The sequence below is a fragment of the Eurosta solidaginis genome, chromosome 4 (genome assembly GCF_040869045.1).
Source record: "Eurosta solidaginis isolate ZX-2024a chromosome 4, ASM4086904v1, whole genome shotgun sequence".
In the NCBI taxonomy this organism is placed as follows: domain Eukaryota; kingdom Metazoa; phylum Arthropoda; class Insecta; order Diptera; family Tephritidae; genus Eurosta; species Eurosta solidaginis.
Genome location: NC_090322.1, coordinates 170,055,449 through 170,065,771, shown reverse-complemented (window position 1 = coordinate 170,065,771; position 10,323 = coordinate 170,055,449).

Below are 10,323 nucleotides of genomic sequence, written 5' to 3'. Positions count from 1 at the left end.
CAGTTTTAAAAGCATTGCAGGGAACTCAAATTCAGACACAGCACACATACAGACAACTCATTTTTGCTGTCAAAAGGTGCCTTAAAGAGCTGCAAGAAAATGGTGCATGCGTTCTAAATTTGATTAAAAAACATAAAATAAAATAAAAATTATTGGCGCGATTTATCGCAATATCTTTGAAATTTGATATGTCGTCAAAATCCAGCGGTCTCATTATAATAAGAAATGTTGTGTTCTTCTTCATAACATCGGTATGTTAATGATTCCTCCTAGGGAGCAAGTGAGAGAGTAGAGTGGCGAAACCAGAAGCTGCCTGCTCCATGATTGGCTTTTCGTTAGCGAACTTTTCTTCGCTGCACGAAGGTGTTTCATGGATGCCCTAAGGTACTGATCGGAGTCGATATTTTGATTAAAAAACATAACTTGTCATATTCACTAGGCAAACATCCATGTCCTTCCCTCCTACCTTTGCTTTCAAGTAGGACAAATATAAAAATGGCGGCCATTCCTCGGGGTCAATTTTTTCTATGAAATCAGACACTAATTATGGCACACTGTACAACATCGGTTATGACGACAACAATAGAAATAGTGGCCCGAATGGAACAAGCATAGGAATATACAAGATTAAACGAATTTGTTTAAAAAAAATATTCTTATAGAAATATAAATGTCTACATACAAACTTACGAGGTATTTATTTATTTACTTTTTCATTTTTTTATTTCACGAAACCACTAGGCCAAGCATTTACAATAAAAGTCGAATACAAGCAACAAAAACAGTTCAGCTAACTTGCATTTACTCAATTTAATACATTAAAAATGTTCGCGAAAGTCATTTAAAAACAAAAACACTGACATAAACAGTGGTTAAGAAATATATGTAACACATACACATTTATACCCAAATATCAAGGTCGGATGACATGAAGAAATATTCTTATCCCTCACCTTAACTTTAAACAGCTGTTTTTTATATTTGTATTTAGGTATGTATATATATATTTTGAAAGCTCTTTTCGCAAACTTTAAGGCTACTCTTAGGCACGTTAATCACTTAGTATCTGCATGTAGACAAGTTCAGCAAACCATGCGAATTCGAAGTAAAATTATATTAAACTATCAAAACATTTAAGTTAAGGGAAACTATATCAACTACCCTATCTGCTACACAACTCCAAAGCAATTAAAGAAAGTATAATGTCGGTTTCGCAGCCAATGCAGAGAAGACGGATGTGGTGTTATTTACTAAGATGTACAAGGTTCCAAATTGGGCCGGGCCAAAGCTAGGAGGGCGGACCCTGCAGGAGAAACCTTGCACAAAATATATAGGAATCATTCTAGACAGTAAGTTGTCATGGAATCTCAGAAGTGCTCAGTGGAAGAGAGAGTGAAGAAGACCTCGACGTGGGCTTATCGCCATTTCTCTCTTTTTGCGTATTTACAGCGATTGTAAAGCTTATCCACTACTATGTAGTCCTTGTTTGGTGGACAGCCACAGAAAAAAGAACGTAACTAAAAAAATTAGAGGGCTATACAGTAGACTGGGCCGATTTCGCGCCATCGATTTTTCGATAGTATTTGGGCACAGGAAAAAAGTTCCACTACGCATACCAAAAATATTTTTTTTCAAAAAACTGTTATCGCCAACGTTTTTAGCGGACATTTTTGGGTGGGACATGGTATACATGAAAATTTTTTTAGTAGGTCATGAAAAAAACCTTAAAAATCAAAATCAAAAACAAAAAAAAATTTCGCAGGCTCGAAAATTATTTTTTTGGGTATGCGTAGTGGAACTTTTTTTTCCTGGGGCCAAATCCTATCGAAAAATCGATGGCGCGATATCGGTTAACTTTCGTCCATACAAATCGACCCAGGTTACTATACAGGCTATCAATGCTTAGCATTACGGTAGCCCTGAAAACAACCCCAACGGCTGCACTGTATGTCATTCTGCACATTCCACCTGTAGACCTGGTAGCGATAACAACTGCAAAGGGGCTCAGTGTCTCGTGGCAGCTTGAACGCATACCATACGGCCATAGTAGTATAGCGTCATCAATTACTGGGCGAACAGACTACCTGATTCCCTAGCTTCGAAGGGGCTCTTAGACCCACAATAAAAGTGGATGGTTGAAATAGCGCACGAAGCGATACACGTGTACACCGATGGTTCCAAAGTAGTAGAAGGAGTAGGGTCTGCGGTATATTGTGCAGATCCGGAAATAAACAAATCCTACAAGCTGTAGAAACACTGGAAGTAATTAGAAATTAAGGCAATAGTGTCGAATAGCACAGCATCTAAAAGTGCGTTAGAGTGTAAGCAATTGTGTGGTTGTCCCTGGAAAGAAGCATACATCTGTATTGGGTCCCAGGTCATGTGGTAATACATATGTAGATGCGAATGAAAAAGCGGATGAACTAACTAAAACAGTCACATTCCCCGAAGCTTGTTCCGTAGACGTCCCATTTAGATTGGGCGAGGTTAAAATGTGGACTAAAATGAGTTTGTGCATCAGACTGAAATCGATTATTGATTCTGTTAGATATTTCAACTGCTTTCGAATATATTGACCAAAGTGGCGAGAGAGAATTCAATTCTGGATTTGAAACAAAACTTTGGTTGATGCTCCGGATGGCTTCATGCTCATGTGACCGATAGAGCACTGTGGTTGGGAGAGTGAGGGGGAAAGATGGAGGCAAAAAAAAATTCATATATCAATCAAAATTTTTGAAAATTGGGTGCAAAGCCCCCTTCTAGGAAACAGTTGAAGCGGAAATAGAAATGGGCTTGGGATTAGGTGCGGACATAAATAAATAAATGAATCTTTATATTATAGCAACGCTTCCACTCTGTCCAGTTATAGGGCGTGTTCGAGCCGCCAAATAATAATAGCAGTATTGCTAGAGTACTACTTAAATGATGGACTATTGCTGATACTAAAGCTGATACGGTGTTGCAATATCGCTGTAAATTTTTATGGTGCTTTTGCTATTCTAGTGGTGGTCAACATTTCATTCAACGAACGCGCGATGTTGCCACAGCTGCTCAAACTTTGCCAAAGATTGTGATACTCTATTATAAAAAGTTAAATAACTGCAACAATTGCAGGTATATTAACTTATTCCTTCATTAATTACCGAATGTATGTGAAGTATAAGACAATTGTTCGCCAGGGCGTATGAGTAACATATGGACATGTACGCACTGGCAAACAAAACTTTAATGTAAAACGAAGAAACTACAACTATGTAGTGCAAAAATGAAACTACAGGAGAATCGCACAAATGTTAATAGTCGAAAAAGTTATGGTGACTTTTCTGAGTTTTCTGAGCTTATTCAATTAAAACCCAGCTATCTGATTAATAACAAAAATAGGAGTGGGTATTCGTCTCATTGCCGCATATATTGTGAATTTCCCGAAATGCGAAGGAAAAATTATTGTCAATGTAATAAGGCTTTGCTAAGGCATACACAAATTTGGCGGGCTATCAGCTTTTGAACCTATGAGTACGCTTAAACAGCCACCGATTTTGATCGCCCGATGGCGGTCGTAATCGTCCGATAAAAATGAACACATGTATTTAGATGAGCGTGTGTACATTTCAACCGATCAACGAATTATTGTCAGCCGTTGTCGTTTTTCACTGCCGACAAATTCGCGCGTGTTCAATTTTATCGTCTGATAAATTGCGTGTATTTACTTTGAAAAATTAATGATTTGTGCGATGGACTAAAAAATTTATTAATTGTGTGCAAAACAGGCGCCCTTTATGGGATAAGCACATAAAATCATAAACGCAAGCGTATTTTTGATAAAAAGTAAAATGTAAAAAAAAAACAGGTGCCGGCCGCTAATCGGCTACAATTGGCTCGGCCGATTTCATCAGCTGATTGCAGCGTTGCGTGATTGTAAATACTTTTTTGATTTAAAATTCAACTTCAAATCAAAGGTAATTTTTATTTTTCATTTGATTTGGCATCCAAATCAAAATCAAATTGGTTATTTGATTCTTCAGACGAATCAAAGATAATTCTTATTTGTGATTTAGTTTCTCAGCCAAATCAAAGATACTTTTTAACCCTGTCATGCACTTGGACTGGTATATTAAGTTTGGTCCGAATCTCAAAATTGTGAGTCCTTAAAAGGGAAGAGATATACCTACCTATAAAAATACAGAAATTATCATGATGATGATAGCCATGTATTTAGCTATGAGCGAGTATATATACATTAGGCCGGGTCGATTTGTGGGGAGGCAAAAAAATCGCCCATTGCTCTGTGAAAATCATATTCTAGGGATCAAAATAAGAAACTTTGCCGAAGGAACCATACCTCTAAAACGAATTCTGATGTCCCCCCCTTTGGGTCGTAGGGGCAAATTTTGAAAAATCCCACTTTGAAATGCCTATGTTTTTTCTTTTTGGAGTTTATTTTTCTCTTTAGAAATTTATTTAGTCAGAACATACATATGTAAATGAAAAAATGAATTTAACTTAGTAATAGAAAAGAAATTAAAAAAAATTATTAGAAATTAGCGTTTTTACAACCCCCTTTTAAAACCAAGGCATCACTGTGATGCATTTGCATGTCGTAAACATAGTTGTGTGGGTTTTTTATTCAACTGTTTTAAAAAATGAAGATATCACTGTGACACAATTGCAGATCGTAAAATTGCTTGTGTTGTTTTTTTTAAGCCACCACAAGACACTGCAGGTAGAATTGAAATTGCCCCTACCCAAAAGTTCGACCCAAAGGGGGGACATCAGAATTCGATTAGACGTATGGTTCCTTCGGCCTTTCTTATTTTGATCCCTAGAATACGATTTTCACAGAGCAATGAGCGATTTTTAAATCGACCCGCCCTAATATACATATATTGCTTTCTGATTAGAACTGAGCCGGAACCGACCGGATAGGACCAGTATAATATATGTGCCTTGGTGAGCTCTCTGGCCTCTGATCGGCCTAGCAAAAAGCAGCTTTAGGCGCTCAGGGGCCGATTATGCTCCACAGCTTGGCTAGGCTGATCAGGCCTAGGTAAAAATTAGAAAAATTCTATTGGGCCTGAGATTTTGCCAGGTTATCGGGTTTCAAAATACAAGAACATGACATTTTCGTACAACGCAAAAAATCTCCTGCTTTTATATGGAACTTAAAAGAAATCAAGAGTGAAGTTCTGCATATTCCAAAAATTGGCAGACTGGATGTCTGCTATACTAGAGATATACGCCGCCGATAAACGCCACCACCGATTTTTGTCGCTTTTCGATATAGTCTCCAAATGATTCTGAAGTCGTCCCGAAATAATTCCTAAAATAAACCAAAAGCGATCCTAAAGTTGTTCCGAACTAGTTCTGATGTGGTACCGAAGTAGCCCCAAAAAGCTGCAGGAATATATGATACAGTTTCACCATTAAAATTTTGATCGGAGTCCGCCAATCCTTTAAGGATGGACAAAGGTGACACATAGCTTAAAATTAGTTGATATACACGCGTACTTATTTTTAAAACGTATCAAGTAAGAAGCATAAGGTATCTTTCAATCAGATAGCGATCCAAATCGGGACAAAAATTGATTCCCCAAAGAACCAAATAACAAGTAAAAAGTATTTTTTATTTGTATGTCGAATCAAATAAAAAATAAAAAGTATCTTTGATTTGGCTGAAGAATGAAATAACAATAAAAAATATTTTTATTTGGATGCCGAATCAAATAAAATATAAAAAATATCTTTGATTTGAAAACATTTTCAAATAAAAAATACATTTTATATTTGTATTCGTGATTCATTCAAATAAAAATCAAGCAACCCTGGCTGATTGCAATTTTTCGGTTTATCGGTGGCTGTGTAAGCGTACCCTATGAGTTTTGTATAGTTTTCGTGGCAAAAAAAATGGCAACAATGTCAATTATATTCTCAAACTTATGTTTATTACTGTATTTTCCAAAATGTGGGAACTGCTTGGGAAAATGTATATTTCGGAAATTTTAAATACCCTTATGGCACTTTGGTTAACTTTTTCGATATTTTACTGTATTTGTATTGAAAAAAGATCATACTAGGTCAAATAAAGCTAAATGGAGTGGGTTCTTGAGGTAGTTCACCGCGAACTTAAGATCTTAGCGGTAATAGTATTGAGGGTTCAATTAGTTTAAATTCGCCCTGGCCCGGACCAAAATTAACGAAATTCAGAAAAATTTAATGTACACTAAAGCGTATGGCGATGTATGGAGTAAATAAAAATTTGGAAATGTGCTCCCGCGTTTGATCACATATCTTATGAGTTCAAAAAATATAAAAAACTTATTTGCGGCACTCTGCAAAACAAAGAATTGCGGTCTTTGTAATTTATATCTTATTTTTGATTTTAACATCTGCACTGTGGTAAATTCCAAGGCGAATTCAGTACAATGTGGTGTTATCCCCTCAGCTGAGATTTTTCTTTATATTTTCAATACAAAGCCTTGGTACAACAAGATGTCACTTAATCGAAATCAATGCAAGTTTTCCTTCGACTTGGCATTTTTCTGCACGGCGAATTGGGTTGAATTCGCTTGTATACATTCTACTTAATGGATAATACTAAATAATTTACTAAAATTAATTTATTCTTAATTGATTGATAGAAAGTGTTTTAGGAAAACGTCCATCAAAGCTGAACGCGACCAGATAGACGAATGATTTCTTCATGCCTTGAGTCGGGATAGGAAGAAATATAGATCTATTTAAGTTCCTGGATATATGGAAGTAGATGGAAATGAGAAAGCGGATGACCTAGCTAAGCAGAGCGCATTGCTCGAAACTTGTACCATAGACGTTCTAATCAGATTGGGCGATATTAAAAGAAGGCGAGAAATGCACATGACTGACCAAGAACAAAAGGCATACTCTTATCATTTAAAAGAGGGAACTGTAGGCTGATGATGGGTATTCTGACTGGACGCTGCTATCACTGGCGTCACATGCTTTTAAATTAGGCCTTGTCAGTGATAGTAGATGTGGGAGGTGCTGGTTGGCGCAGGAAACGATCGATCACTATTTGTGCGCGTGTCTCGCACTCGCAAGGCGAGTGAAAGAGCTATAAGAACTAAAAGCAGCAAGTAGCATAGGTCCTACAAAGCTTCTCGTATTTGCCAAGAAAACGAAGAAGTTATTTTATAACATAGGTCCTGGTTTCTGATAGCGTTTAAAAGTTTGGTCGTTGGGCAAACTTCTGGTAACACTATGGACAAATTCAGTCTTTGCGAGGTCCTCACGTACCGGCCAGTGTAACCTAACCTTAACGCTCTAATGTAAATGCATTAAGCTTTATTTGTGTGCATTGACTACCTAGGAGTATGCACTATGTCTATAAAAATTGGTCAAGCCATATTGAAGAAGTTCAATTTCAAACACAGTCACCAAGTTTCAATATATTTAAAATTTATTCGAAATTGCATGAATTTGACGTACCAATCACAAAACTGCTACTGATTTTACTCAGCCATAAACAAACTTTAGCTCATGTTGCTGATACACGTGCATGCCAATAAAATTTTTATCAAAGCGATCTAATACACAGTTGTATGAATGTACTCATACATGCAATCACGTTAGGGTGTGACAGTGCTAGGTGGTATTTTTTTCTTATGCCTACCGAATAATGTAAATACACAGCAATTCTGACTGAGCTGATGGTGTTGCTCTACGCCATATTGCAGGGAAACCAAATTCAGACATAGCGGCATATAGGCAGCTAATCTTCGTGCTATCGAAGACGGTTTCAAAACCGACCAAGAGCTGATGTGTGTCAATTCTTTTCACGCGTATTTTTTCCATGATTTACTATGTGCCAAATCTGGTCAAAGGTAGATTTATCAGGTCTGAAGACGCACTGCTAAGGTCCAATCAGCCAATTCACAGTGAACTTCAACGTTTTGCATAACACGCTTGACAGGACCATATATGCGAGATTAAGAAGACTGATTCCAGGATAGTTGGTACATTTTTCAGCATCCCCCTTTTTGTGGACTGGACAAAGAACCCTTAGATTGTAATCGTCGGGCTTGCACTCGTTCACCCATATTTTTCGTAGAAGTTGATGCATATGCCTTATCAACTCGCCGCCGCATTTATATAGCTCCGCGGGCAAACCATCAGCTCCAGCGGCTTTATTGTTTTTAAATCTGGTATCGCTATTCTTACTTCTTCATAGTCGTGTTGGGGATCATTTATTCCATTTATTCGTTTTAACAAGAGTTTGCCCGGGCTTAAAAATTTGTCTGCCGCCGGATTTTTTGGTGATATTTGCGGAAGTATATTCCATATTATTTCAAGTTTTCTTGATATTTTTTACCCCTCCTGCTTCCAGTCTGTTAGGATTTTTGTCCTTAACACTTTTCCAAACTCTAGGTACAATATAGCATGAGCCTTTTGTTTTATTGGAGGGTGGAGCCGTGTTTAGAAGTCCACGAAAGTGGGGAAAGCTTCTGATCGCCATTCACCTGGGTATGGCCAGAGCGATTCTTTTGCATGCGGTTTCAGCAGCTCACTACTTCCGGTCGCTTGGGGCCAAGTATCCTCTCTCTCTCTAAACATCCGATTAGTGGTGAGCTAATGCGAGAAGGCGACAACGTGGCTTTCATCAGCAGCGTTGGTCTACCACGAGGTGCAGCTGCAAGCGGGCGTCTGTCTTGGATCAAGCGGCTCGTTATATAAACGTGCAAGTTATATTTTCATCCCGCTGAGCGGGTTGTGCGCAGGGCTTGGGACCAGCCACGTCAAAACACACTCCAATGAAAAGCAACAACAAGCCTCGGATAAAAATACAATCCTTTATTGATGACGACCATGGCAAACGTTTGAAGGACAATGAATTGAGGGCATGCACCTGGAACGTCTGCTCCCTGAATGGGATTGGTGTAGATACCCGGCTGGTTGATGTCCTCGTCAAAGCAAAATCTGACATCACCGTCATCCAAGAAATGCGTTGGACGAAGCAAGGAAGAAAGAATATTAAAAATTGTGACATCTATTGTAGTGGCCATACAAATAAGCGCAGTTTCGGCGTCGGATTCGTGGTGGGCGAGAGACTTTGTCGCTAAGTACTGGCGTTCACGCCTGTGGACGAACGTCTCGCCGCTATCCGAATAAAAGCAAAATTTTTTAATATATCATTAATCTGCGCCCATGCACCGATAGAGGAGAAAGACGATGAGGTGTAAGACGCTTTTTATGAACAAATAGAACGCACATACGAGCGCTTCCCCCGCCTTGATATAAAAGTCGTGGCGACTTTAACGCCAGGGTGGGCAAAGAAGGTATTTTTGGCCCTACAGTCGGAAAGTTCAGCCTATACAATGAAACTTCTCCTAATGGACTGAGGCTGATTGACTCTGCCGGTGCTCGAAACATGGTCATTTCCAACACGACGTTCATGCATAAAAAGATACATCAAGCTACATGGCTGTCCCCCGATCGAAATACTCGCAATCAGATTGATCACTTTGTGGTAGACGGACGGCATGCCTCCAGTGTTTTAGATGTGCGCATGATCCGTTGTAACATCGACTCGCATCATTATCTCGTCGTAGCCAAAATACGCAGCCGCCTCTGTGCGGCTAAAACCAAGGAACAAAAAACACAAGGAAAGCTAGACGTCGCCTACAAGGCTACGTTAAAAGCGCGACCAACTAGAGCAGTGTGTGAACGCTATCGCGAGTTAAAAAGGGAAGCGAGACGCCTTTTCAGGAACAAAGAGCAGAGGCAGAAAGACGTGAGTGCGAGGAGCTTGATCTGCTAGCCACCAGGAATATCGCCCGATTATTTTACCAAAAAATTCGGTGACAGACGGAAGGTTTTAAGACCGGGGCAAATTCCTGTAAGAACGAAGACGGCGACCTTGTAACTGATGTCCAGAAAGTACTTAGATTATGGAGGGAACACTTCTCTGCTCTCCTAAATAGAGACAGCGATTTACCGCACAGGGATGGCGAACCCGCGCATGCAATCGATGATGATGGAATAAATGTCCCCCCGCCCGATTATGACGAAGTCAGAATATGAATAACCAGATTGAAAAACAAGGCCGCGGGCGCCGATGGATTGCCTACGGAGCTATTCAAATACGGCTGCGAGGAGTTGGTAAGGCGCATGCATCAGCTTCTTCGCAAAATATGGGCGGACGAGTGCATGCCCGACGATTGGAATCTAAGTGTTCTTTGCCCAATCCTCAAGAAGGTGAAAATGTGGTAAGGGATTCAATTGTTCTCCTGTTACTAAACTGAGATTGGGTCTGCCAACTCTATTCTACAGTTCTTGTTATTCTCTTTAAAC